The following is a 23,776-nucleotide window of genomic DNA, read 5'->3' as shown; positions in this document are numbered from 1 at the left end:
TGGATAAAGAGATAAGAAATGATCTCTAACCTAAAGGGACTCAAAATCTAGGTAGGACTACCTGGATAGGATTCAAAAATATTTTACCTTAGAGTTTCCATGATTTTTTTTTTCAAATATCTAGTTTGATCTTCACGGGAATACTATGATGTAGGCAGGGCAAGAATTATTAGCACCATTTTGGAGACTGGAGGTTTTTTTCCAATTAAATGACTCAATATAGGTCTCCTGATTCCAGTCAACATCCTTTATACTGTAGCATTACTGCCTTATTGTCTCCTGTATTCATTTCTCTCTGTCTCAAGTCCACTTCATGAGGATAAAATACAGAAAGAGTAGCCAAATAGATGTCCTTGGCTTCTCTCTCTTGTCAGGCCACTAACTCACTTTTCTCCTCTAAAGCTTTCTGTCCCATTTTTGTATACAAGCCAATGTACTAGGATTCCCCATTACCTACCCCCACTCTCCTGCCTGCCCGGCCTGTAGAGGGAGACAAAAGTATGCAAATTCACAGTGACTGGCGCACAAAGGACCCAACTGCAATTATTTTGCATTTATATCATTCCTCAGGAGACCAGACTGTCTCCAATAACATCCTTCTTTGGACTAGAGAGGTATCTAAGTTCTGGCTAATACTGCCCACTCCTAACCTCTCCCCTTTCTCCAGACTGTTTGCCTTACCCCTCCTTGCTCATTGTGTACAGGTGTGGCTAGAAACACTATGAACCAGTCACAATTGTGGCTGGGCCTTATCCTCAGTGTGATCCTCTGTATAATTCCTACATTTGGGTACCAGTTTCTCCAACCACTAATTTGGCCTCTCAGTGTGGACAAGGTAAGTGGAACAGGGAGCCTACCCAGATATGATTTATAATCCTTTTCCCCTTTGCCTTTGTGAATAAAACCCCGTCCCCCATGCTCTGGATACAGGTTTTGGACACAATTCATTACGGCAAGATACCGCCACCACAAGTTCAAGTCCGGACCAAAGTGAAACACCCAGGCCTGCGACGTTCTGCCTATGCATTCTCCCACAAACAGGGCTTTGGGGCCCTCATCACTTCTGGAAAGACAACAAAGGCCAAGAAAAACAGCTTTCCTCTTAAAAAGTAGAGGCCCTTAGGGAAACCCCAAAACAGTCAGTTATTGTTCTTCCTCCCTTGTATACATGCAATTTAGAAAGGAGGGATTAGAGTCCCTGGGAACAGCATAAACCTGCTCCTCCACTCTCAGGACTGGGACTCAGCCTCTTCATTCCCCAGAAAAGCTGTGCCCAGGTAAGGCAAGAGGTAAGGAAAGAGTCCTCAGATATTTGCCAGAGTTGTAGCATTTCAAGAAAAATCAATCTCAGGCTTCCCTTCCACCATCCCTCTCAAGTTTTAATCCAGAAAAGCAAATGTGGAAGTAGAGGTGGTAGAGGGACAGTGCAGGGAAGGAGAAAAAGAAGATAGGACCTAAGAATCTTACTTTGGACCCTATCTCCCATACCCAGAGTATAACCTTCCCAGGGGCCCATAGGAACATATTTCCATCCTAGCACTCTTCTTAGGTTTATTTGGGAGACTTAGAGTGAGTATTTTGCTGGCCCTGGTAGCAAAAGTGGGAGGCAGCTTTGGAGAATTGGTCTTGAGAAGCCAAAGGAGAGTTTCTGGACCCCCAAAAAAGATGTGGTTCTTGCCAGGATAAGTTGCTCAAGATTTTACTTTCTTCCCCTCTCTTTTGACCCCTTTGACCCAAGAACTGATGCATGATCAGACCTCAGAACCAGGATGGGAAAAATGGAGAGGATTTTTTTAGACTCATGTCTTAGGGGGATATAACCATAATTGGTGAGCGTCTGTCTTCATTCCATAAAATTATTTTGAGAAGAAATTGTATATATTTGGAATATTGTTTCTAAGAAGTTTATGGTAAAATAAATTGCATATTTTTGAGTGAAGAGATTTGTGTGGCTTATTGGGGTCCAAGTGATAATAATATAGTCTGAGCAATATCATTTTCCCACAGACCCCCTCACCTTTTTCCCCCTTCAAATTAGACCAACCTATTCCCTCTTGACTATCTCCCCTTTTTTTCAGTTCCACTTTTCTGCCCTGTCTTGCTAAACTCTATCTTTGCTTCAGGTGACCACACCTTTTATCTCTATAGTGTTTTCCTCTTTGCATTCCTTAAATATTGGTTCCTAAAGCTCGATCATAGGTTCTCTGCTCATTTTTCCCTGTACCCCTTTTCTTAGTGACTTTGTCCAAACTCTTGCCTTCATTTACCAACAGAAAGATGGTAGCCCTCATCTCTCTGGGGAGGTATAGATCCATATATTAAACCAACTCTGAGATCTTTCACTTAGCTGAGGCTTTGGAAACATAAATTCAAACCTGCTCAACCTGATCATTTTCCCCCAGATTTTAAAAGGATGCCACCACCATCATTCTAGTGATCCAAAGCAGAAAGATGGGAATCATCCTTTACTTCTTCCTCTAGATTGATGTCCAGTCAGTAATCAAGTCATGTAAATTCTCTATCCTTATTTCTTGTTTTCTCTTCCCTTCCACTATTGCTATCATTGCCTTTGCTCAGACTTTCATCACCTCTTAACTTGGATTCTGGCATAAAATCTCCAACTTAATTTATCTGATTCTTTCCCTTCAACAGCATCAATAATACTATTTCCAGAGTAATCTTTCTGAAAGGAAAATTGTGTCATGTCAAGCGCCAGTTTACCATCCTTTGAGGACTCCCCAAGCTTTCTAGGTCAAGTTAAAGTGTGGACACTTTATTATTGGGCCCTCTCTAGCCCTGTCTTCCATGACTAGCCATGAATTTCTGGTCTTCATGTCATAAAATATACTGTTCTCATATTCTAAAATGATTTCCCCCACTCCTTTCTTTATCTAGTGAATTTTTAGTCATCCTTCAAATTCAGGTTATTTGGAATTAAGAGAAAGATGATGTTTGATGCCACTCAATATATTAAGCACCACTGAATTGTATACTTTTAAATGGTTAATTTTATGCATTGCTCACCTCAATTTTTTAAAAAAAGGCTCAGATTAGGCATCTCTTCCAGGAGGTTTTCCTAATTCTTTAATGTGGTTTATATGCTTGCCCTATGTACTCAATTACTTCTCTATACATACCTCTATCAGACATACTTGTTAGAAGGCATTGTAATCATTGATTTTCTTTCTAGACCCAGCATACACTAAATCTTTAATAAATGTCTGTTGAATGAATGAAAGAATATTGAAGTCTTCTGCTTCTCTACCTGTATGTCTTATTTTCATAAATAGCAACACTACCCAAGAGCTCAAACCAGAAACTTGGAAGTTGTGCTGGACTCTTCTCCACTATTCCTCTAACCCAAATCTACTCAGTAAGTTCCAGATTCTGAATCAGAAATGTCTTCATTTTTTTCCCTTTCTCCCATCCAAGAACTAATTAGGCCCAACCCCGCTTAGTTTCCAAGATTGGGTACATTCAGTGTGGTATGGCTATAGACAATTTTTCCCTTTCTTATTCTTAATCCTGCTGCTCTTACTATAGCAACATCTGCTATGGTATGAGTGGGTATGTGTGGGACACTGAGGATTGAACCCAGGGACACTTTATCACTGAGCTACATTCCCAGGTCTTTTTGTTGTTGTTGTTGTTGTTCTGTTTTAGACAGGATCTCACCAAGTTGCTGAGGCTGACCTGGAACTTGTGATCCTCCTGCCTCAGCCTCCCAAGTCACTGGTATAACAAAAGTATGCTATCACATCTGGCATATAATCTCATTCTTGCCATACCACATCATTTCAGAACTAAAGGTTCCATCATCTTCAGAAGCATCTATGGCTTGGCTCTTTCTGTTCTCTCTCCATACTTTCATCCCTTCTTTGTTTAAAATCTGCTCTTAACTCAGATTGGGTCACTTCTTCCAGGAAAATAACACAATCTCATATTCTGAGTTAACTGCCTCTTTCTTGTGCGAGAGTACCTTGCACCTTTCCTTTCTTTCCATTTTCCAAAGTTTGAATATTTGATCATTCATAGGCCCCTTTTAATTATGGCTTACTTCTCTGCCTTCTCTGCTAGACCATTTTGAATGACCATATTTTTTAGGGCAATAATATTCTCATTCATTCTCTCTCTCTCCAAGCAGAAATGCTAGCACTTAGATTTTTATGTTTTTCAGTGAATGATATCTACTACCTTTTATTTTTCTTAAACTTGCTTCTTATCCTTTCATTTCAAAATGAAGCTCATCCTTCTGTATCTAGTTTGAAGTTATACTTTAGGGGCCTCTTTTTATGATACATAATTATTAATGGTCTTCCAACTAAGGCATCTGTAAAAATACAGTTTGGACCAGTAATATCCCCCAAAGCTCCTGAATAATCATCACCCACTTCTGGTGGTTTATGTGCATACTAGGAGATTAGTGTCTCTACTAAGGAGCTAAGACAGTAAATGCCACATTGCAAAGTGAGGTGTGAGATGACCACTCAAGGCTTGTAAAAAGGGGATTATGAAAACCAAGTTTGGGCTGCAATGGTAGAGTGCTTGCTTAGCACATGTGAGGCACAGGTTCAATCCTTAGCACCACATAAAAATAAAATAAAAGCATTCTGTTCATCTACAACTACAAAAAGAAAAAGAAACTGAGCTTGCAATTGTCAATTGCCCCACCCACCTTGAGTAAAGGTCCAGAAAATCTGCTAATGGAGAGGAAACTTTGGAGAGAATTTTTTTGGGGGGTTGTGCGGTACCAGGGATTGAACTCAGGGGGACTCGACCACTGAACCACATCCCTAGAACTATTTTGAATTTTATTAGAGACATAGTCTCACTGAGTTGCTTAGGGCCTTGCTTTTGCTGAAGCTGGCTTTGAAATAGAAATCCTCCTGCCTCAGCCTCCAGAGTTGCTGGGATTACAGGTATGCATCATCACACCTGGTTCTTTGGAAGGAATTATTAGTGTGCTTTAAGTCCCACCTCCAGTTCAGTTCAAGATGAAAAGCCTTCAAGGAAATAACTTGGAAGATTAATGTGATTAACATGTTTAGAGGACACAGAATACTACTACCTCACTCATCCCCAGAAAATCTAAAATCTAAAGAGTGAGAACAATTAACTATGTGCTCTATGGCACAGCAAGATGAAGTAACAGCGGTGAGACGACCTGTGCTCCCATAGTTTTTCTGGGTAAGGGATGCATGGATGCTTCTCACAGACTAGATACAGGCCATCTCAGAGGGAGAATTGGTTGAGTTTCTTAATCTTATTGAGAGATCACTGAAAGTTTGAAGAGACCTCAGTAGAAGGAAGCAGGGGATATGCTGCCAATGCCTAGGAATTTGGAATTAGAAGGAAGAGATATGAGGTAAATTTTCTTCATCTTGATTTTGGAGGTTGTTATATGTGTATACATTTGTCAAAACTGATCAATCTGTATATTTTATTTTATGTAAACTATACCTCAATAAATTTGAGTTTTTAATGCCCCAGATTTTTAAAGGAGTTATGACAACTAGAGAAGCTAAATTTACCCATATTAAAGTAACTAAAAATAGAAAAATATCACCACCAATAGGGAGGGGATCTCTAAAGAACCTACAAGCACTAAAATTAATTTGTAATAGTATTAGTTAAGGAAGAACTTCATTCATCTCTTCTTACTCTTGCCCTGCAAGAAACAAGGGTTAATAGCAAGCTGGGCAAGGGAAGAGAGGTAAGGGGAAAAACATAGACATCTATTAAGCTCTGCCCTGTTTTCCTACTGAACATGGACAACTGCAATATAGCTAAGATGAGGGATAAGTAAAAGCATTAATTATGAAGTTTGAAGTTTCAAAAATTATTTCATTAAATCATTTTAATTACTAAAATAAAACTTAAAGGGACAAGTACTTGTTGCTTCCTAAAAAACTAGAAAATTCATGAAGTACAGTCTCATGAAGTGGGTTCAATAACAGAGCAGAAGTGATTTTATAGTTATCCCTCACCTCACAAATCCTATATAAAGGTTCTACTTACACATACACAGACTTAAAATTTGCTAATTACATATAGATATTAGCAACCATTTGAGTTACTGTCTCAGGCCCCTATGTTCAAAGCACAATTTGGGTATAGAACTTTCCAGGTTCTTTCATTCCGTTCAGCCTTACTACATACAACAAGTAGTTACTGGCATCTGTCATCATTTAGGCATTGTTCTAGGAGCTGTAGATACAGTGAAGGATTTAAAAAAAAAAAAAGAGTTTCTATTACCATGGAGCTCACATTCTAGTAGGAGAGACAATAACCAAGTAAACATGATCATCCAGCTAATGTCCTAGTTCATTTTCTGTAGCTGATAACATAATACCAGACTGGTAAGCTGTTTTTTTTTTTTTTTTAAGGTTTATTTTAGCTCACCATTCTGGTCCAAAGTCAAGGGGCCACATCCCATGATGGCCTTCTCACTGGCAGAGTCCAGAGGCAGCACAAGGCATTATGTGGATATGGACAGGGAATACTGGAGTAACCTAGTCAAACCAGCTTTTATAGAAGATCCATTCTTGGGATAACCCATTAACCCATTAATCATATGAATGGCTTGATCCATTCATGGATGCAGAGCTCTAATCTTAAAGGTCCCAACTTTTTATTTATTTATTTATTTTTAGTACTGGGTATTGAACCAAAGGGCACTTTACCACTGAGCCACATCTCCAGCCTTTTTAAAAATATTTTGAGACAGGATCTCATTAAGTTACCTAGAGACTCACTAAGATGCTGATGCTGGCTTTGAACCTGCTATTTTCTTACCTCAGCCTTCCAAGCCATGGGGAAGGTCTCAAGTCTTAATATCTCATAAGGAGCTTTAAATTTCAACATAAATTCTGGAGGGGACAAACCATATTCAACCTTAGCAGATAGTAAGTGCTCTGAAGATAAACACAACAGCTATTCTTTTATTTTACATATTTATTTTTTAGTTGTAGTTGGATACAATACCTTTATTTATTTTTACATGGTGCTGAGGATCGAACCCAGGGCCTCGCATGTGCTAGGCGGGCACACTACCGCTGAGCCCCAGCCCCAGCCCACAATAGCTACTCTTGACAGTGACAAACTATGTGGGAGAAGGGTAACTACTTTATATTTAGTAGTCAGAGAGGGTTGTTCTGAGAAAATGACATATAAAATGAGACCTAAATGACTACAAAAGTCTGAAGAAGCTGGGTGCAGTGATGGACACCAGTAATCGGAAGGCTGAAGCAGGAGGAATGAAAATTCAAGACCAGCCTCAGCAATTTAGTGAGGCTCAAAATAAAAAATAAAAAAGGGCTAGGCATATGGCAGAGTAATTAAGGACTTCTGGGTTCAATCACCATGCCCTCCCCCGACAAATAATTGATGAAAAGGCAATCCAGAGTATATAGTTAAAGTCCTTCATTTAGAAGTAAGCTTTGTGTATATAAAAAAGAAAGAAGCCCAATGTAAATGAAATGCAGTGAGTGAAGGATAGGGTGGTTAGACATCATGGGAACAATGAAGAGTTTTTAAGACCATTTAATTGCTCAGGCTACTCTAATGGAGAACAGGGGTACACAAGTGACATCAGGGAAACTAGGAGGCAATTGCAAGGTTTTAGGCATGGTGGTGGCTTGGAATAGAATGGTAGCAGGGCAAAAATAAATGGATGAATAAGACACAAAGAGAACCTGAGGACTTGTAGATTGACTATGGAAAATGTAGGCACTAGTTTATTAAATAATCCCATTGACTCACTCAATGGTTTCCTCTCTGATAATCAGGATATCAAATCCATTGATCACTGACTCTTCTGACACATGTCCTGATGAAGTGGTGGGTCTAGATGGCCTTATGTGTACCAGTTGACTCTACTACCCCTAGCCAAGAGAAGATATGTAACCCATTATAATTTCTCTCTCTGGGAATCAGAATTAGAACCCTTAGAAACTAAGTCAGTGTTGAGGAAAGGAGCCGAAAGTTCAAGTAGTTTCAGGAAGAGGGGCCTCCATTTTAAAATGGCAATGATTTGCTATAAGTAAGAAGACAAGTAATCCAAGGTATCTATCTAGTCTTGTATACAAAGAAGAATAAAGCAGATATCCAAAGAGAAAGACAAGACACTGTTCCATCCTGGTAAAAAGCCTCATGAGCACTTTTTCAAGTTCAGCTCTCAAAATAAGGGTGTTTTTACTTGCTGCTAATAGTTAAAACAAGGATAGCCCCAATTTACATAGGCTGTGTTCACACTTGTTCCTTTCTTTTTTTTTTTTTTTTTCCCCTCAGTACTGGAGATTGAACCCAGAGGTGCTTTACCATGGAGCTACAATTCCAGTCCTTTAGAGACAGGGTCTCACTAAATTGCCCAAGATTGACCTTGAATGTACCATCCTCCTGCCTCAGCCTCCTGAGTAGCTGGGATTATAGGTATGTGCTATGGTGCCTGGCCTCATTTTCTAACTCTTTAGAAATAGTAGATAACTTATAATATTGATGATAATGCAAAATGTTTCCCATCCATAACAATAAAAATGATTCCTATTTTGGGTGATGCAAATGGATTTTGTCCAGTAGCAAACAGACATTTCTAAAAATCAAGTCCTTGTTTGAACTAGTTTTAATATCTTACTGGTTTCCTCATTAATTAGTGAGTTTAAAATGTCTTTGAAATGTGTTCATTTTATATTTGTGTAAAATTTGTGATTTTATCTTTTTGAAAATTATCCTTTAACACAAATAACAAGACCTAACCCATACTAGCTACAGCCAAAAAAAATGAGACTATCTGGACGGATGGAAGAATAATATGTCATTGTAAGGACTTAGACTCTTCACTTTTGCCCTTTGGCCTGCAAATGTTTGATGGGTAGCTAAAAGCAGAATTAAAGACTTAGCATCCCCACCTCCAGCTTGTGTCCATCTTCTCTGTTCTGAGTCACCTTGTATTTCACAATAAGGTCTGATCCAAAAAACATCTTTTTTTTTTTTTTTTTAAAGAGAGAGTGAGAGAGGAGAGAGAGTGAGAGAGAATTTTTAATATTTATTTTTTTTTAGTTCTCGGCGGACACAACATCTTTGTTGGTATGTGGTGCTGAGGATCGAACCCGGGCCGCACGCATGCCAGGCGAGCGCGCTACCGCTTGAGCCACATCCCCAGCCCCCAAAAAACATCTTGACCCCAGGCAACAGCAACTTTTTTTCCCTGTTGGTATTAGGGATTGAAACCAGGGAAGCTTTACCACTGCCCTATTGTAAGCCCTTTTTATTTTTTATTTTGATACAAGGTCTCACTAAGTTGCTTAGGGCCTTGCTAAATTGCTGAGGGGGGCCTTGAACTTGTGATCCTCCAGCCTCAACCTCCTGAATCACTGGGATTACAAGTGTATGCCCACTACACAAAAGCAACTTTCTTACTAGAGTCAAGGCCCTCCCTGAAGAATCTTGAGATAATGATGGAATGACCAGATTTTATCAAGATCACCTACTATGGCATCTGTGAAAGGTTCCAGCTATGCAAAACTCCAACCCTTGCCCTCATTCCCCTTTCTATAAAACCTCAAAGTCACTGTCAGTCCCTCCAAGACAGAGCTAAGGATATGGGTTGCCTTTTATTCTCAGTGTAGCTATACTATTTCAAGTTCTTTTCATGCTTTTCACCATTACCAAAGTTTGTTTTGTGGGGCAAGTGGCCAAACCTGATTTGATGGATCCTCAGAGTCAGGCCTTTAGCCTAGAGACTCCAGCAACATGTCTCTAGACAGAAATGAAATAAAAACAAAAGACCTCCCCACCCAATAAATAAATAACAAAAAAAGAGGGATGCACCATCCAGGGCAGGTATCAAGCTGAACATCAGCCAGCTTCTGGATAGCCCCAAGAACCTAGGAAGTAGTTTCTTTTTGTCTAGATCTGGCTCTCCTCTGTACAACAGATGATGTTCCTTAGCAGACTGGTTTTCTGGTTATTCAGGCCATTTGGCAAGTAGAAGATGGATATCCACAGCCCTTGATATTCCATCAAGTCTAACCATGAGTAGGGGTATAGCTCTCTTTCTCCCAATTCCAAATTCTCAGGGAAGGGATTCTAATTGGCTTAGTTTAATTCCCTACCTGGGGTCATTTAATAGAGGGATCACACTGTGCAAATATGTGGCTTATCTCTTCCAATCCCCTCCCCTCTTCATTCTCATGTAAGTCCTCAGAACTCAATTTTATCTTGCCATCGGCATAAAGCCCTTCTGTCTCTCCACTATTTGCAGGAGAGTTCCAAATGTTTACTATGTCATAGGAGGCACTTCATCTTGAAATCCTGACCATCTCTCCGGGGCACTCTCCACTCTTTCCACACCTTAGTCCTACAGTTATTTTGCCCCTTGTCCTTTCTGCACATGTAGATTCCCCCACAACCTTTTACCTCCTACTCATTCTTCAAAACTCAGTTCCCAACACACACACACAAATAAATAAACAGAAAACTCAGTTACCACCACTTTGTGAACCCGAGGATGCATTACATACTTGTGACACTTATTAGCTTCCTTGACTGTGATCAGACAAGGCTGGGAGTCCTAGAGCATGGGGTCTCAGATGCTAGAGCATAGAACCTAGAATGGCTTTTTTAAAAAAAATTGAAATTATGGATTTTATTTAGCATGCCAATACAATTTAATCTGGTAATAAGAATGGCTTCTGGGCTGGGTTTGTGGCTCAGTGGTAGAGTGCTTGCCTAGCATGCATGAGGCACTGGGTTCCATCCTTAGCACCACAAAAATGTAAAATAAAGATACTGTGTCCACCTAAAACTAAAAAAATAAATATTAAAAAAAATAAGAATGGCTTCTTCTTAGTGGACTTCCAGTAACTATCTGCTGAATGACCCCCGCCCCCAACCTCTTCTTGCTAAAATTAACAGGAGACACAGGCATCCTGCCCACGGGGTTTCAGATTTTCAGGGACTTCTTAATCCTGGATATGTATGCGTTACTTTTAAAAATATTAAAGCCTGCCTGGCGCCCTAGCACACGTCTGTACACGGGAGGCTGAAGCAGGAGAACCCCAAGTTTCAGCTCATCTTGGCAACTTATCAAGACCCTGTCTCAAAAGTAAAAAGGACTGGGGTTGTGGCTCAGTGGTAAAGCGCCCCTGGATTCGATCCCCAATACTCCGCCCCCCCCCCACCACCACCACCAAATTAAAGCCTGGGCAACACCCAGCCCCCACCTTACCCTGCCACAGTGACTAAGTCAATTGGTCTCTGGTGAGGTCAGGCCTTTTGTTTTGTTTTTTTGTCTTTATACTTCCTCACGAACTTACAACGCGAGCCAGGATTCAATATCGTTGCTTTAGGCGAGGTGGGAGCCCACACAAACCTGCCCTCCAAACCACCTGCCCTCCAAACCACCAGGCCGCTGCCCCACACTCCCGCGGGTTCCAGCGCCCGGCAACAAACAGAAGTACCACGCCGGACACCGCCCGCAGGGGCGGGGCGAGGGCCTCAGGAGGCGGGGCCACGGCTGCAGCCTCGCCGCTCCCCTCGCGGGAAAGCACGGCGCGTGACTCTGGCGCGCCCAACGAGGCGCGAGCAGGGGAGCTGGGCGAACACCTCGGGCCCAGCGGACCGAACCAAAGCGCGGTCCAGAAGGGCTGCACTAGGGCAACCCAGATCGGACCATCGGCACCACGTCTGCAGGGGAGACCGGGCGTTTCCAACCCGTCTGGAGAGGAGGGGAACGCCGGCGTGCACCGCCTGCAACGCGACCCCTGGAGGGCGCGAGACGCTGCCGCTGCAGCCGCCGCCCGCGCGGAAGGACGAGGCTGAAGCGAGAAGCGAGGTAGGAGCGACTCTTCTGAGGCTGGCGGGATCCTGGAGACCCACTGCCCCCAAGTTTCAAGTGGCCCCTTGGACCAGGTCCTCTGCCGGCCCACCCATTCTGTCCTCAGCGCCCCCGGCCTGCCCCTTAGCCCTTCCCTCCCAGCCCCACCCTCCCGGCCATCTCCAACCCTCTGGGTGGATCAGGTCCCCAGTCCTTGGTCTTTATGGTCCGCGGAACCCTCAGACAGACATCCAGCACCTTTCAGCCTTTTGGGCACTACCCCAGATCTGTCCCCAACCGTCTTCTCAAACTGTTCCCGCGGAGAACCCCCGAGACCGACTTGCGTCCAGTAGTCATCCTCGTACCTAAATTTCCTGTGAAAGCCTTTGGGGAGGGGAGCGCGGCCGACGGGCACTCAGCCGGGGACTGCAGCCCGCGACTGCAGCGGGGACCACGGTGCAGCCAATTCCAGCCCGGGTCTTCGCGCCTTTGGCTCTTGGTTCCCAAGTTGGTCTCTACCCGGAGCAGGCTTTGGTTCTCCCTCTTTCCAGTTTTACCTGGGGAAAATCTTTGGCTTGGCAATTTGCCGGTTCCTTCGTACTGCCCTCATCTGCCGCGAAGGGCACAGTGATCCCGTTGCCCAAGGCCAACTGTGAACCGCCAGGCCAGCCCTTGCAGACACAGGGGACTACTCTAGGAGGCAAAGACTCTACAATATTCATCTTTGTTTCCCCAGTCTCCAGCACAATGCCTGGCACATCGTAGCACTTATTAAATATCTTATTAGTAGATGAATGAATGAATCCAATGCAGAGGCCGTGGGGCAGAGTACTTTGGTGGGAAGGGTGTTCCTCCAGTTATATGAAGTGGAGAGAGGAAGAACTTTTAGAGGATTACTTCAGTCTTTCTTCAGTTCTTTCATCTAATCATCTAATTTCATTTACATAAGAGCTTCTGTATATCAGTTGTTTTCTGCTTCTGTTTACAAAAAACAAAAACGAGCCGGCCTGGGGCTGCAGAAATTCTTTTTTTATTTGTTTATTTGTTCTAATTTGTTATCTATGACAACAGTGCATTTCAAGTCATACATATAGAGCACAATTTTCATGTCTCTGGTTGTACACAAAGTAGAGTCACCATTCGTTCCTTCATACATGTACTAAGGGTAATGATGTCCATCTCATTCCACCAGCTTTCCCTCCCTCCCCTTTGCCCTATCTAAAGTTCCTCCATTCCTCCCATGCTCCCCCCCATCATCCCCATTAAGGATCAGCATCCTCATATCAAAGAAAACATTCAGCATCTGTTTTTTTGGGGATTGACTTCAGAAATTAGTTCCTTAGAGGCTACCCAGGTAATCTTGAAAGAGCTTTGCTAGGGTTACTGCTCCTCTTCCCATGAGACTAGCTGCTCCCTCTGGGGAAGAATTCTGGAGGCCAGCCACAGCCCTTTAAAGCTGGCTCAGTGGAGCTGGTCAGCTTGTGCTTTGGGACAATTGGAGAAATGAAGAACCTCAGTTATTTTACCCTTTCTTTAGTTTCTGAATACCCCCTTCTTTTCAGAGACTGCTGGAATAGACATTCCATGCAGGCTGTAGTGTGAGAGATTGATTTCCCAAATGCTACTAAATTATGATTAAGCCAGGTGGACAATTTATGTCACTTTGAACCACAGTCAGGCAAGGATTACCGCTGTGTAGAACATTGTTGGTGATAAACAAGAACACAGGCCTTTTAAAGTTGGAATTCTCAAAGAAACATAGAGCCTGAAACCTGTTTTTGTTGATGATCTGAAAAGATTGCATTTCCTGAGGATAAGACAGGGTTCAAGGACTTCAGTTTTGGCCCAGGTCCAGAAGAAAATAGGTGGTATTACTGAGTGGTGAAACAATGGCCGGAAGGCTGTAGGAGTTTATAAGGTAGGAAGTAGTTGCCTAAGTAGTGGTAGCATTATTGTTCATGGGCTCAAAGTCTTAGCAAATAAATACCGTGGTTGAGTGTGGCTCAGTGGCAGAGTGGTTGCCTGGCTTGGAGGTCTTGGGTTCAATCCCCAGCACCGTGAAAGGAAGGAAGGAAGGAGGGAGCAAAGGAGGAAAGAAAAAAGGAAGATAGAAAGAGATTGGAGTTTCTTAAGAGGCTCAGTAGATCTTAACGGTAGTAAGGTTTTGTGGAAGGAAGGCAATTCCAATCCGTATCCCTGGTATCCTGTTACCTGTGTGTCCCTCCTGCTGCTTGGCCTTGGGACTACCATTATTTCCTTCTGCTTTCTTCTTAATTGAAGCCAAACCTACCTTAACTGGTGGCTGGATGTGTTCTTACCCATTTCTAGCATTGATTTATCCTTTTCCGATTTCTTTCTGTCATCCTGTTATAAAGTAAGTTATATACTGTTATAAAGTAAGTCATAGATCATGGAAACCCTACATGAGGAGGGGCTCCTGAGCTGGATTAAGCAATATAATTTTTTTTGGTAACCAATACTTTTTTTGTTGTTGTTTTGGTACTGGAGATTGAACTCAGGGGCACTCAACCACTGAGCCACATCCCCAACACTATTTTGTATTTTATTTAGATCAGGGTCTCACTGCGTTGCTTAGTATCTTGCTGTTGCTGAGCCTGGCTTTGATCCTCCTGTCTCAGCCTCCCAAGCTGTTGGGGTTATAGGCTTTCGCCACCTCACCTGGCTAACCAGTATGTTTTTAATGGACTTTCTACATTTTCCTGTCTAGGCTCCCTGTTAAGGTAAGACATCAATAATCACAGAACACTCTAGATTATTTTATTTTCTCCTCACTTCCAGTACTTCAGATCATTGCCATATAAAATACAGGATGCCTAGTTAAATTTGAATTTCAGATAAACAGCAGAAAATCCTATATTTTTACTTGCTAAATCTGGCAACCCTAGTTCATAGAGAGGCTTATGTGTTCTCTCTGGGGCTTGCCTGCAAATATTTAGGACAATAACTCACCCTTTTCCTCCTATTACTCATACACAATGACTGTGCATCCTATTAAAACTCAGTTAAAGAGATAGCTCACTGCATGCTGGGGTAAGGGTAAGCTCTATAAGATGGTCTGATTGTTCAGCATTGAGGTTACCCAGAAAACACCCACTCAAACACTGGCATGTAATATTTTAGCTTCTATCAAATGAGGCTGTGTTTGAGAGCATTTTTTGAGTGGCCAGATGTCAACATTGCTCTGAGAAAGCTGGCGGGTGTTGGGAGTGGGATTCTAACAAATATAACTCAGCATAAACTCTGTTGTACCAAATTTACTCTTTTAAAAAAAAATTATGGTAAAATATGCGTAACATAAAACTTACCGTTAAAGTAACATTATGTATATTCACACTATTGTACAAACATATCACCATCCATTTCTAGCACTTTGTTCAGCTTTCCAAACTGGGACTCTACCAATTAATTGGACACTAACTCCGCACTTTCCCCCATTTCCATTTCTGGAACCATCACTCTACTTTCTGTCTTTGTGAATTTGACTGCTCTAGGTACCCTCATGTAAGTGGAATCATATGATATTTATCCATTTGGACTGGTTTATTTGACTGCAGGTAATGTCTTTAAGGTTCATTCACATTATAGCTTTTATCAGAATTTCCCTCCTTTTTTAAGGCTAAAAAGTTTCCATTGTATATAATATTCCACTGTGTGTGTGTGTGTGTATTTATACACTACATTCTGTTCACCCATTTTTTGTTCATGGACACTTGGGTTACTTGTGCCTTTTGGCTACTATGAATAATGGTGTCATGATCATGAGTGTGCATATATGTTCTTCAGCAAACATGAGTTCTTGCTTTCAGGTTTTAATGTAATTACAGAATCATATGATAATTTTATGCTTAATTTTTTTGAAGAACCTCCATACTATTTTCTACAGTGACTATATCATTATCTATTCTCAGCAGCAGTGTGCATGGTTCTGATTTTTCATGGTTCTGATTCTTGCCAACACTTGTTATTTTCTGATTTAAAAAGAAAAACATCCTAATGGGTATAAAGTAGTTTATTATTGTGGTTTGATTTGCATTTCTATAATTATATATATCTTTGGAGAAATGTCTTTTTAAGTCCTTGCCTCATTTTGAACTGGGTTGTTTTCTGTTGTTGAGATATAAAGTTCTTTATATATTTTGGATAATAATCCATCATCAGATACATGATTTGTGCATTTTCTCTCATTCCATGGATTACCTTTTTACTCTGTTGATAATGTCCTTTTATGCACAAAAGATTTTAATGTTGATGAAGTCCAATTTATCTATTATTTTCTTTTGTTGAATGTGCTTTTGAATAATAGGCAGTCATTGCCAAATTCAGTGACATCAGCTTCTATCATTGTCTAAGTTTTTTTAATATAGTTTTAGTTCTTATGTTTAAATCTTTGATTCATTTTGAGTTAATTTTTATGCATGATTCAAGCTAAAAGTTCATTGTTTTGCATGTGGATATCCAGTTTTCTCAACACCATTTTTTGAAAAGACCATCCTTTCTCCATTGAATGGTCTTCTCATCCTTGTCAAAAATCATTTGACCAAATATATAATTTCTAGGCTGTTTTTCATTGGTCTATATATCTGTCTTTGTGCCAGTGCCATTACTATCGTGATAACTTTAGCTTGGTAGTAAGTTTAGAAAAATCATGAAGTACAAGTTCTCCAATTTTGTTTTTCTTTTTCAAGATTGTTGTTTTGGCTATTTAAGATCACCTGAGATTGCATATGATTTTTTTTTTCCTGAGCTACATTTCTAGCGCTTACTCATTTATTTTTATTTTTTAATATATGTTTTTTTTTATTGTAGACAAACACAATACCTTTATTTTATTTATTTATTTTTATGTGGTGTGAGGATTGAACTCAGTGCCTCACATGTGCCAGGCAAGTGCTCCACCACTGAGCCACAACCCCAGCCCCTACTTACTTACTTTGTTTATTTTTGTTTTAAGACAGAGTCTCACTGAAATTCTGAGGCTGGCCTTGAACTTATGATATTCCTATTTCAGCCTTACAAATAGCTGGGATTATAAATGTGCATCATCATGCCCAGCTTCCATATGATTTTAAAATGGATTTTTAAAAAATTTTTGTAAAAAAATGTTGGGATTTTTAATAGGGATTGTATTGAAACTAGTTCATTTTGGGTAGCATTGGCATCTTTTTTTAATATATATTTTTAGATGTTGATGAACCTTTATTTTATTCATTTATTTATATGCTGTGCTGAGAATTGAATCCAGGACCTCTACCACTGAGCCACAACTCCAGCCCCATCATTGACATCTTAACGATATATATTTTTTTAGTTGTTGATAGACCTTTATTTTATTTATTTATATGTGATGCGAAGACTTGAACCCAGTGCCTTACACATGCTAGGCAAGTACATTACCACTGAGACCCAGCCCCAGCCTGACATCTTAACAATATTAAGTTTTCCATTCCATGAAAACCGCACGTCTTTGCTTTTATTTGTGTTCTCTTTAGTTCTTCTAGCAACATTTTGTAGTTTTCAGTGTACAAGCTTTTCATTTCCTTGGTTAAAGTTTATTCACAAGTATTTTATTCTTTTTGATGTTACTGTAAATGAAATAATTTTCTTGATTTCCCATTCAGTTTGTTTTATCATTAGTATGTAGAAACACAACTGATTTTTATGTGTTAATTTTATGTACTACAAACTGTGCAAAATTCATTTATTCTAGTAGATTTTTTGTTTTGTTTTGTTTGTTTTCTTGGAACCAGGGATTGAACTCAGAGGCACTTAACCACCAAACCACATCCTCAGCCCTTTTTTTATATTTGATTTAGAGACAGGGTCTCACTGAGTTGCTTACAGCCTCACTAAGTTGCTGAGGCTGACTTTGAATTCATGATCCTCTTGCCTCAGTCTCCCCAGCCACTGGGATTACAGGCATGTGCCACTGTGCCTAGCTCTAGCTGCTTTTTTGTGGAGTCTTTAGAATTTTCAACATATAAGATTATGTTATCTGGGAACAGAAAAATTTTTATTTCTTCCTTTCCAATTTGAATGCCTTTTATTTGTTTTTCTTGCCTAATTGCTCAGGCTAAGACATCCAATACTATTGGATGGAACTAGCAAAAGTAATCTATATTTATTCTTAACACATAGTCCTTATGGGTTTTATGATTTGGTAAGCAAATCCTTAGTAGGTACCAAGGAATGTTGAAAACGTTAAATTAAGCCAAAAGCTGTGGTACATGCCTATATCCCAGCTACTTAGGAAGATTACTTGAGCCCTGGAGTTCAAACCAGACCTGTCAGCATAGCCAAATCCTGTCTCAAAAAAAGAAAGGAAAAGTTTTTGTACTTAAATTATAGCCTACGTACTCTGAATAAAACAAAAATGTATAATACATTTTAGAAAGATTTTTAACCAAAACACTTAAAATTTTTTTAAAAAATTAATTTTGATAAGGAAGAAAATCTCTGTTCCTTGGAATTCTTGGTTTAGCCCACTTTTTCCTGTATGTGGATCATTATAAAAACTTAAATTCAATAATAATATTTTTTTATTTATTTGGTACTAGGAATTGAACACAGGGGCACTTTACCACTGATCTGCATCCCAAGTCCTTTTTGTTTGAGACAGGGATCTTACTAAGTTGCTGAGAGTCTCATTAAATTGCTGTGCCTGACTGGGCATGGTGGCACTTGCCTGTAATCCCAGCAACTCAGGAGGCTGAGGCAGGAAGACTGCTAGTTCATAGCCAGGCTCAGCAATCTAGTGAGGCCTTAAGCAACTTAGCAAGACCTTGTCTTAAAACAAAAATTAAAAGGGCTGGGGATATAGTTCAGTGGTTAATTACCCCTAGGTTCAATCCCCAGTATCTGCCCCCACAGACCAAAAAAAAAAAAAAAAAAAAATTTGCTGAGACCAGCCTCCAATTTGCCATCCTCCTGCATCAGCTTCCCCAGTTCCTGGAATCACAGGCGTCCACCACCATGCCCAAAAAATACACTTGCTGTAACTGAAATAATATTTGTATATATGTATTTTGTTTACAGAATTGAAAGTTTTGGATCTAATGGGCTAATAAGATAGTCTTTTTGTCTTCTAGAAGGTAAAGACAGTGAGCTCTGAAATGTCTATTGTGTTTTGGCTTCTTGTGTGAGGTCCTGTGGACAAGGAAAATGGACTGATAACTGGGTAGAAAGAAGAACAGGGCCGGTCAACTTTTGACCAGAATTTAATTATTTTAGGATTAAGATAATTCTTACTTGTTTGTCTTAGAATCCCAAAATCTATATTTGACTTGTTTACCTGTCTTTATACTTTTGTGTTTCCTTTCTTATAAAATTCCTTTCAAAAAGAAAATACAGCATTATATTTAGTGTTAGGGAAAAATGGAAAGTTATTTTTATTCATGCTCAAGTAAAAGGAAAAAAGAGAGCAGAAATCTTCTAAAGGCAGCATAGGTAGGATTCAGGTGACTCCCAGGTAAAAAGTAAAAACCCCTGAAGAGAAAGATGGAGACCTACTGCTGGTTCCATTCATCCTGGAGTTGTTTCTCTTCCCAAGTGTTCTTTTCTTGTTCTTTGAATGCTATTGTATCCTGTTAATTTAAAGATTCAGCCAAATTTTGTTACCCAGAGCATCTTATTTTCTGAGAGTTCTGAATACCGAGTTTTTCTGTAAGGTACTAATGATTTACTTTTTTTTTTTCTTTTCTTTTTTTTTTTTTTTTTTTTTTGAGAGAGAGAGAGAGTTTTTTTTAATACTTATGTTTTAGTTTTCGGCAGACACAACATCTTTGTTTGTATGTGGTGCTGAGGATCGAACCTGGGCCGCACGCATGCCAGGCGAGCACGCTACCGCTTAAGCCACATCCCCAGCCCTAATGATTTACTTTTAATATCCCCTAAAGGAGAGTGACTTAAACATTTCTGTCTCATCTATGATTATATAACAATATATGATTATATAATAATATAAGGCCTTAAGCAACTTAGCAAGACCTTGTCTTAAAACAAAAATTAAAAGGGCTGGCTGGGGATATAGTTCAGTGGTTAAAACTTAATGGCTTAAAACTATAGTTAGTTGTCACTCATGATTTTGTGGGTTGACGAGGTGGGTTTTCTGCACCCATCCTTAAAAAAAGGAGTTCTAGGAATATTTTGAATAGGCGCATTGCTGGAATGGATTAAATCTCCCAAAGCAACTACTTTGAACAATTCTCTTATTTGGATGTACAAGAGTTATTCTACTTATTTAAAATAGTATTTTCCTTATACTTACAGCTATAAATTAACTTCTTAGTGTAACTTAGTATAGTGTTTGTTGCAGTTCATATGATTTATATAATGTTCATTGCCTCATATCCAACACAGCAACCTACAGTCTTACTCATTCTTAACTATAGTGCTTGGAGAAGGGAGGCCTGGAAACAGGACCACTGCTCTGTTAAACATCTGTGAGTCTTTCTGACAACCAGGTAGTAGAGATAGATAGCTAACAGGAGCACTGATCTAATGAGGGAAAAGGAAGCTATGGCTTTTTATTGGATTATGACAGTCTAGTAAAGCACAGAGAATTTTAAACTTGTTTCATCCAGAGGGTAGCTCTTTTGTTCAAGTATATTTTACTGGAAAGGGTGCACAAAAAGGTAACAGTTGAGCTGTTGTGATTGAAGGCATGGAATTGGGAGAATTAGAGTCTAATTTTTTCATCTCCCTCTTTTTCTCTACCTCCCCTTCTCTCCCTTCTCAGTCCTCCGAGGGAGAAAGAGGTTGAAAGAAATGGTTGGGTTTGGGATTCTCCAATCTTCAGTTAATATCCATTAGTAGCCAAATATGTTTTCAGGGAAAAAAATAACCAAAATATGTACTCAAAAATGCTTCATCTTAATTTTGGGGGGTGGGCACCAGGGATTGAACTCAGGGGACTTAATCATTGTTCCACATCCCCAGCCCTATTTTTTATTTTATTTTAGAGACAGAGTCTCACTGAATTGCTTAATGCCTTACTGTTGCTGAGGCTGACTTTGAACTTACGGTCCTTCTGTCTCAGCTTCCCAAGCTGCTGGGATTATGGCTGCCCTTTGACTTTTTTTTTTTTTTAACATTTATTGTTTGGTTAGACACAATACCTTTATTTTGTTTATTTATTTTTATGTGGTGTTGAGGATCGAACCCAGGGCCTCGAGCGTGTTAGGCAAGTGCTCTATCGCTGAGCCACAACCCCAGCCCCAGCCCTTTGTCTTAATTTAATGAGCTACATAGAACCAGCAATAAATGTAGATCCCTTGTAGCCTAAGATCTGTGCTAGTTTGTCAGCCTGTTTAAACGCAGAGTTAAGAATTTTTCTAGCCATGCTTTCTAGCTTAAAATATTAAAATAATCTTTGTTTTTAGAATATTTAAATGATGTATACATTTTTTAAACATACACTTAAAATCTATGTATTGAATGTTGCTGCAGCTCATTTCCTTTGTTGACTTCTTGGTCCAGTTTCCTCTAGACCGTACTTTCAAACTTTTTAACTTTTATGTCATTCCTGACATACTGATTTAGTAAGTCTGGCATGAGACCCAAGAATCTACTTGCCTAATAAATTCCCATATGAGGATGATTCTGCTGATCCTCAGACCACACTTTGAGTAGTACTGCTCTTAGTCAATGTAAAGGCTTTTTTTTTTTTTTTAAGAAAAAGTCATAATGCACCAAAAAAATAGCACCACTGTTTTAAGAGTGTGAATTATGATATATTATACTGGGTTTTCTTCCTTTAAAGAATTAGTATTATAAATCTGCCACTCATTCAAGACTAAGATATTGTGGAAAATAGTTCTAAGGAAATGCTATTTGCTGCCCAGACTTTACCCAAGAAAATGCTTACATTTAAATGTCTTTTTATGAAGAAAGATGACATGAAGTACACATTTTCCCTTTGGGACTTAAAAAAAACCTTCTCTATTTTGTTTAAAAATAATATCTGAAAAATATTTTGTCTCTTTTTTTCTGATTATAGATAAAATATTTGCTCATTTTGTAGAATCTGCAAAGTGAAAACAAGCATAAAATGAAACATATCATTGAACAATTCTTGGAAGCCAAATTTTTAATAGCTTATGGCACATTCAAACAATTGTTCTCATAATTTCAAACAATGGTCACCATAATTTATTAACTCAAACTTTGTCTCTGATAGTTTTTTAAAATAGAATTTGGAAATTGGAGTTACTGAGTTAAAGGATTTGAACATTTTTAAGACTTGAAAATAGACATATATTTTTTTCCCAGGGCTGGGGACATAGCTCAGTTGGTGGAGTACTTGCCTTGCATGCACAAGGCCCTGGTTTTGATCCCCAGCACCACACACACAAAATAATAATAATAATAATAATAATAATAATAATAATATTATTATTATTATTCTAAGTTCATTATGAAGGTTATACCAAAATATATTTATATTGGCAAAGTATAAAAGTACCAATATTACTTAACCTTCACTGGAATTAATTATTATTATTTTGTCTTAAAACTGATAGGCAAAAGATGATATTTTATTGTTTTGTTGTTTTGTTTTGTTTTTTATTTTTTTTTAGTTGTAGATAGACATAATACCTCTATGTTTTTTAATTTATTTTTATGTGGTGCTGAGGATTAAACCCAGTACCTCACAAGTGCTAGGCAAGTGTTCTACTGCTGAGCCACAACCCCAGTCTGGTATTTTATTGTTTTAAAATTAACTCTTCTTGTAGTTCATTAGCTATATTCTGTTCTTTCTTCTGTGAAGTATTGGCTCTTATCCTGCCTGTTTTTATGTTTTTGGTTTGAAGTGAAATAAACAAGTCACAGAAGGACAAATACTGCATGATTCCGTCTATATAAGGTATCTGAAATAGTCAAAATCATAGAAGCAGAAGGTGTGATCATGATTGCCTAGGGCTGGAGAAAAGGTAAATGGGGTGTTGCTGTTCAGTGGTTATAATGTTTCAGCTATATAAGATGAGTAAGTCCCAGAGATCTGCTGTACACCTTTGGGGTTATAGTTAACAATACTCTACACATAAAAACTTGTTAGGAAATGGGCATAGGGATGCTCAACTGATATTCTAGCGACTCTGGAGGCTGAGACGGGAGGATGCTGGGTTGGGTTAGGGATGTAGCTCAGAGGTAGAGAAAAAAAATTTTTGTTAGGATGGTAACCTAATAATTCTTACCATAATTTTTAAAAATCTTAGTTTTTAGTTGTCAATTTTCACAAGTTTTTAGGATACTGGCCTTTTACTATATTTGTGGGTAATGCTTATATGCTTTTAAATTTGTTTCTGAGTCTTGACATACAGAATTGTATAATTTCCATGTAGTCATATCTTCAGTTGTATCTTGCAATTTCTGTACTCCCTTCTTTCAGCAAATGTCCTAAGTCTGGGACTGTTGGGCTTGGATCTCCAAAGAACTCTTTTTATATACATGGTTCTTCCTGACTGAAATCCCTTCTCTGACAACTCCCCCCATATTTCTATTCATAAGAATCTAGACATTTGACCTTCTTTGTGAAAACTTTCTTGATCACCCTGTGAAAATTTGGGTATAATTTCCACTATGTTTTCATTGGTTTTGTTTGGAGCTACATTATAACAAGTACTAGTACTGGGAAAAAAGGAAAAAAAAAAGATGCCACATGGTGGTGCACACCTGTAATCCCAGTGACTCAGGAGGCTAAGGAGAGGGATCAAAAGTTTGAGGCCAACTTGGGCAGTAGAGTAGGACCCTATCTCAAAATAAGTAATAAAAAGAGGTAGGCATGTAGCTCAATGGTAGTGTGCCTCTGGGTTCAACCCCCAGTACTATCAAAAAGAAAAAGTGAATAGAAAATCAAGTAAGTAGAGACAGCATGGTTGGCCAATGAAGGCTGTCTATTGGAGAGGACAGAACAATAATGTGGGGTCAGGGAATTTATCTTTA

General features: G+C 39.3%; 1 protein-coding gene across 2 annotated transcripts in view; it reads left to right on the top strand.

The window, feature by feature from the left end:
* Positions 1-11,529: 11,529 nt before the first annotated feature.
* The window catches only part of RUSC2 (RUN and SH3 domain containing 2), a 60,125-nt gene continuing 47,878 nt past the window's right edge, over positions 11,530-23,776 (top strand). The window contains exon 1 of one of the 2 annotated variants that reach the window (XM_081281513.1): positions 11,530-11,833. The gene's annotated coding sequence lies outside the window, so the exon portion shown is untranslated. The remainder of the gene's footprint in view (positions 11,834-23,776) is intronic. The other variant, XM_081281516.1, reaches the window with a different exon arrangement.

Source organism: Spermophilus citellus (assembly GCF_964194105.1).
Source record: "Spermophilus citellus genome assembly, chromosome: 2".
Taxonomy (NCBI): Eukaryota; Metazoa; Chordata; class Mammalia; order Rodentia; family Sciuridae; genus Spermophilus; species Spermophilus citellus.
The sequence above is the reverse complement of the archived record's forward strand: the minus strand, read 5'-3'. Positions and strand labels throughout refer to the sequence as shown.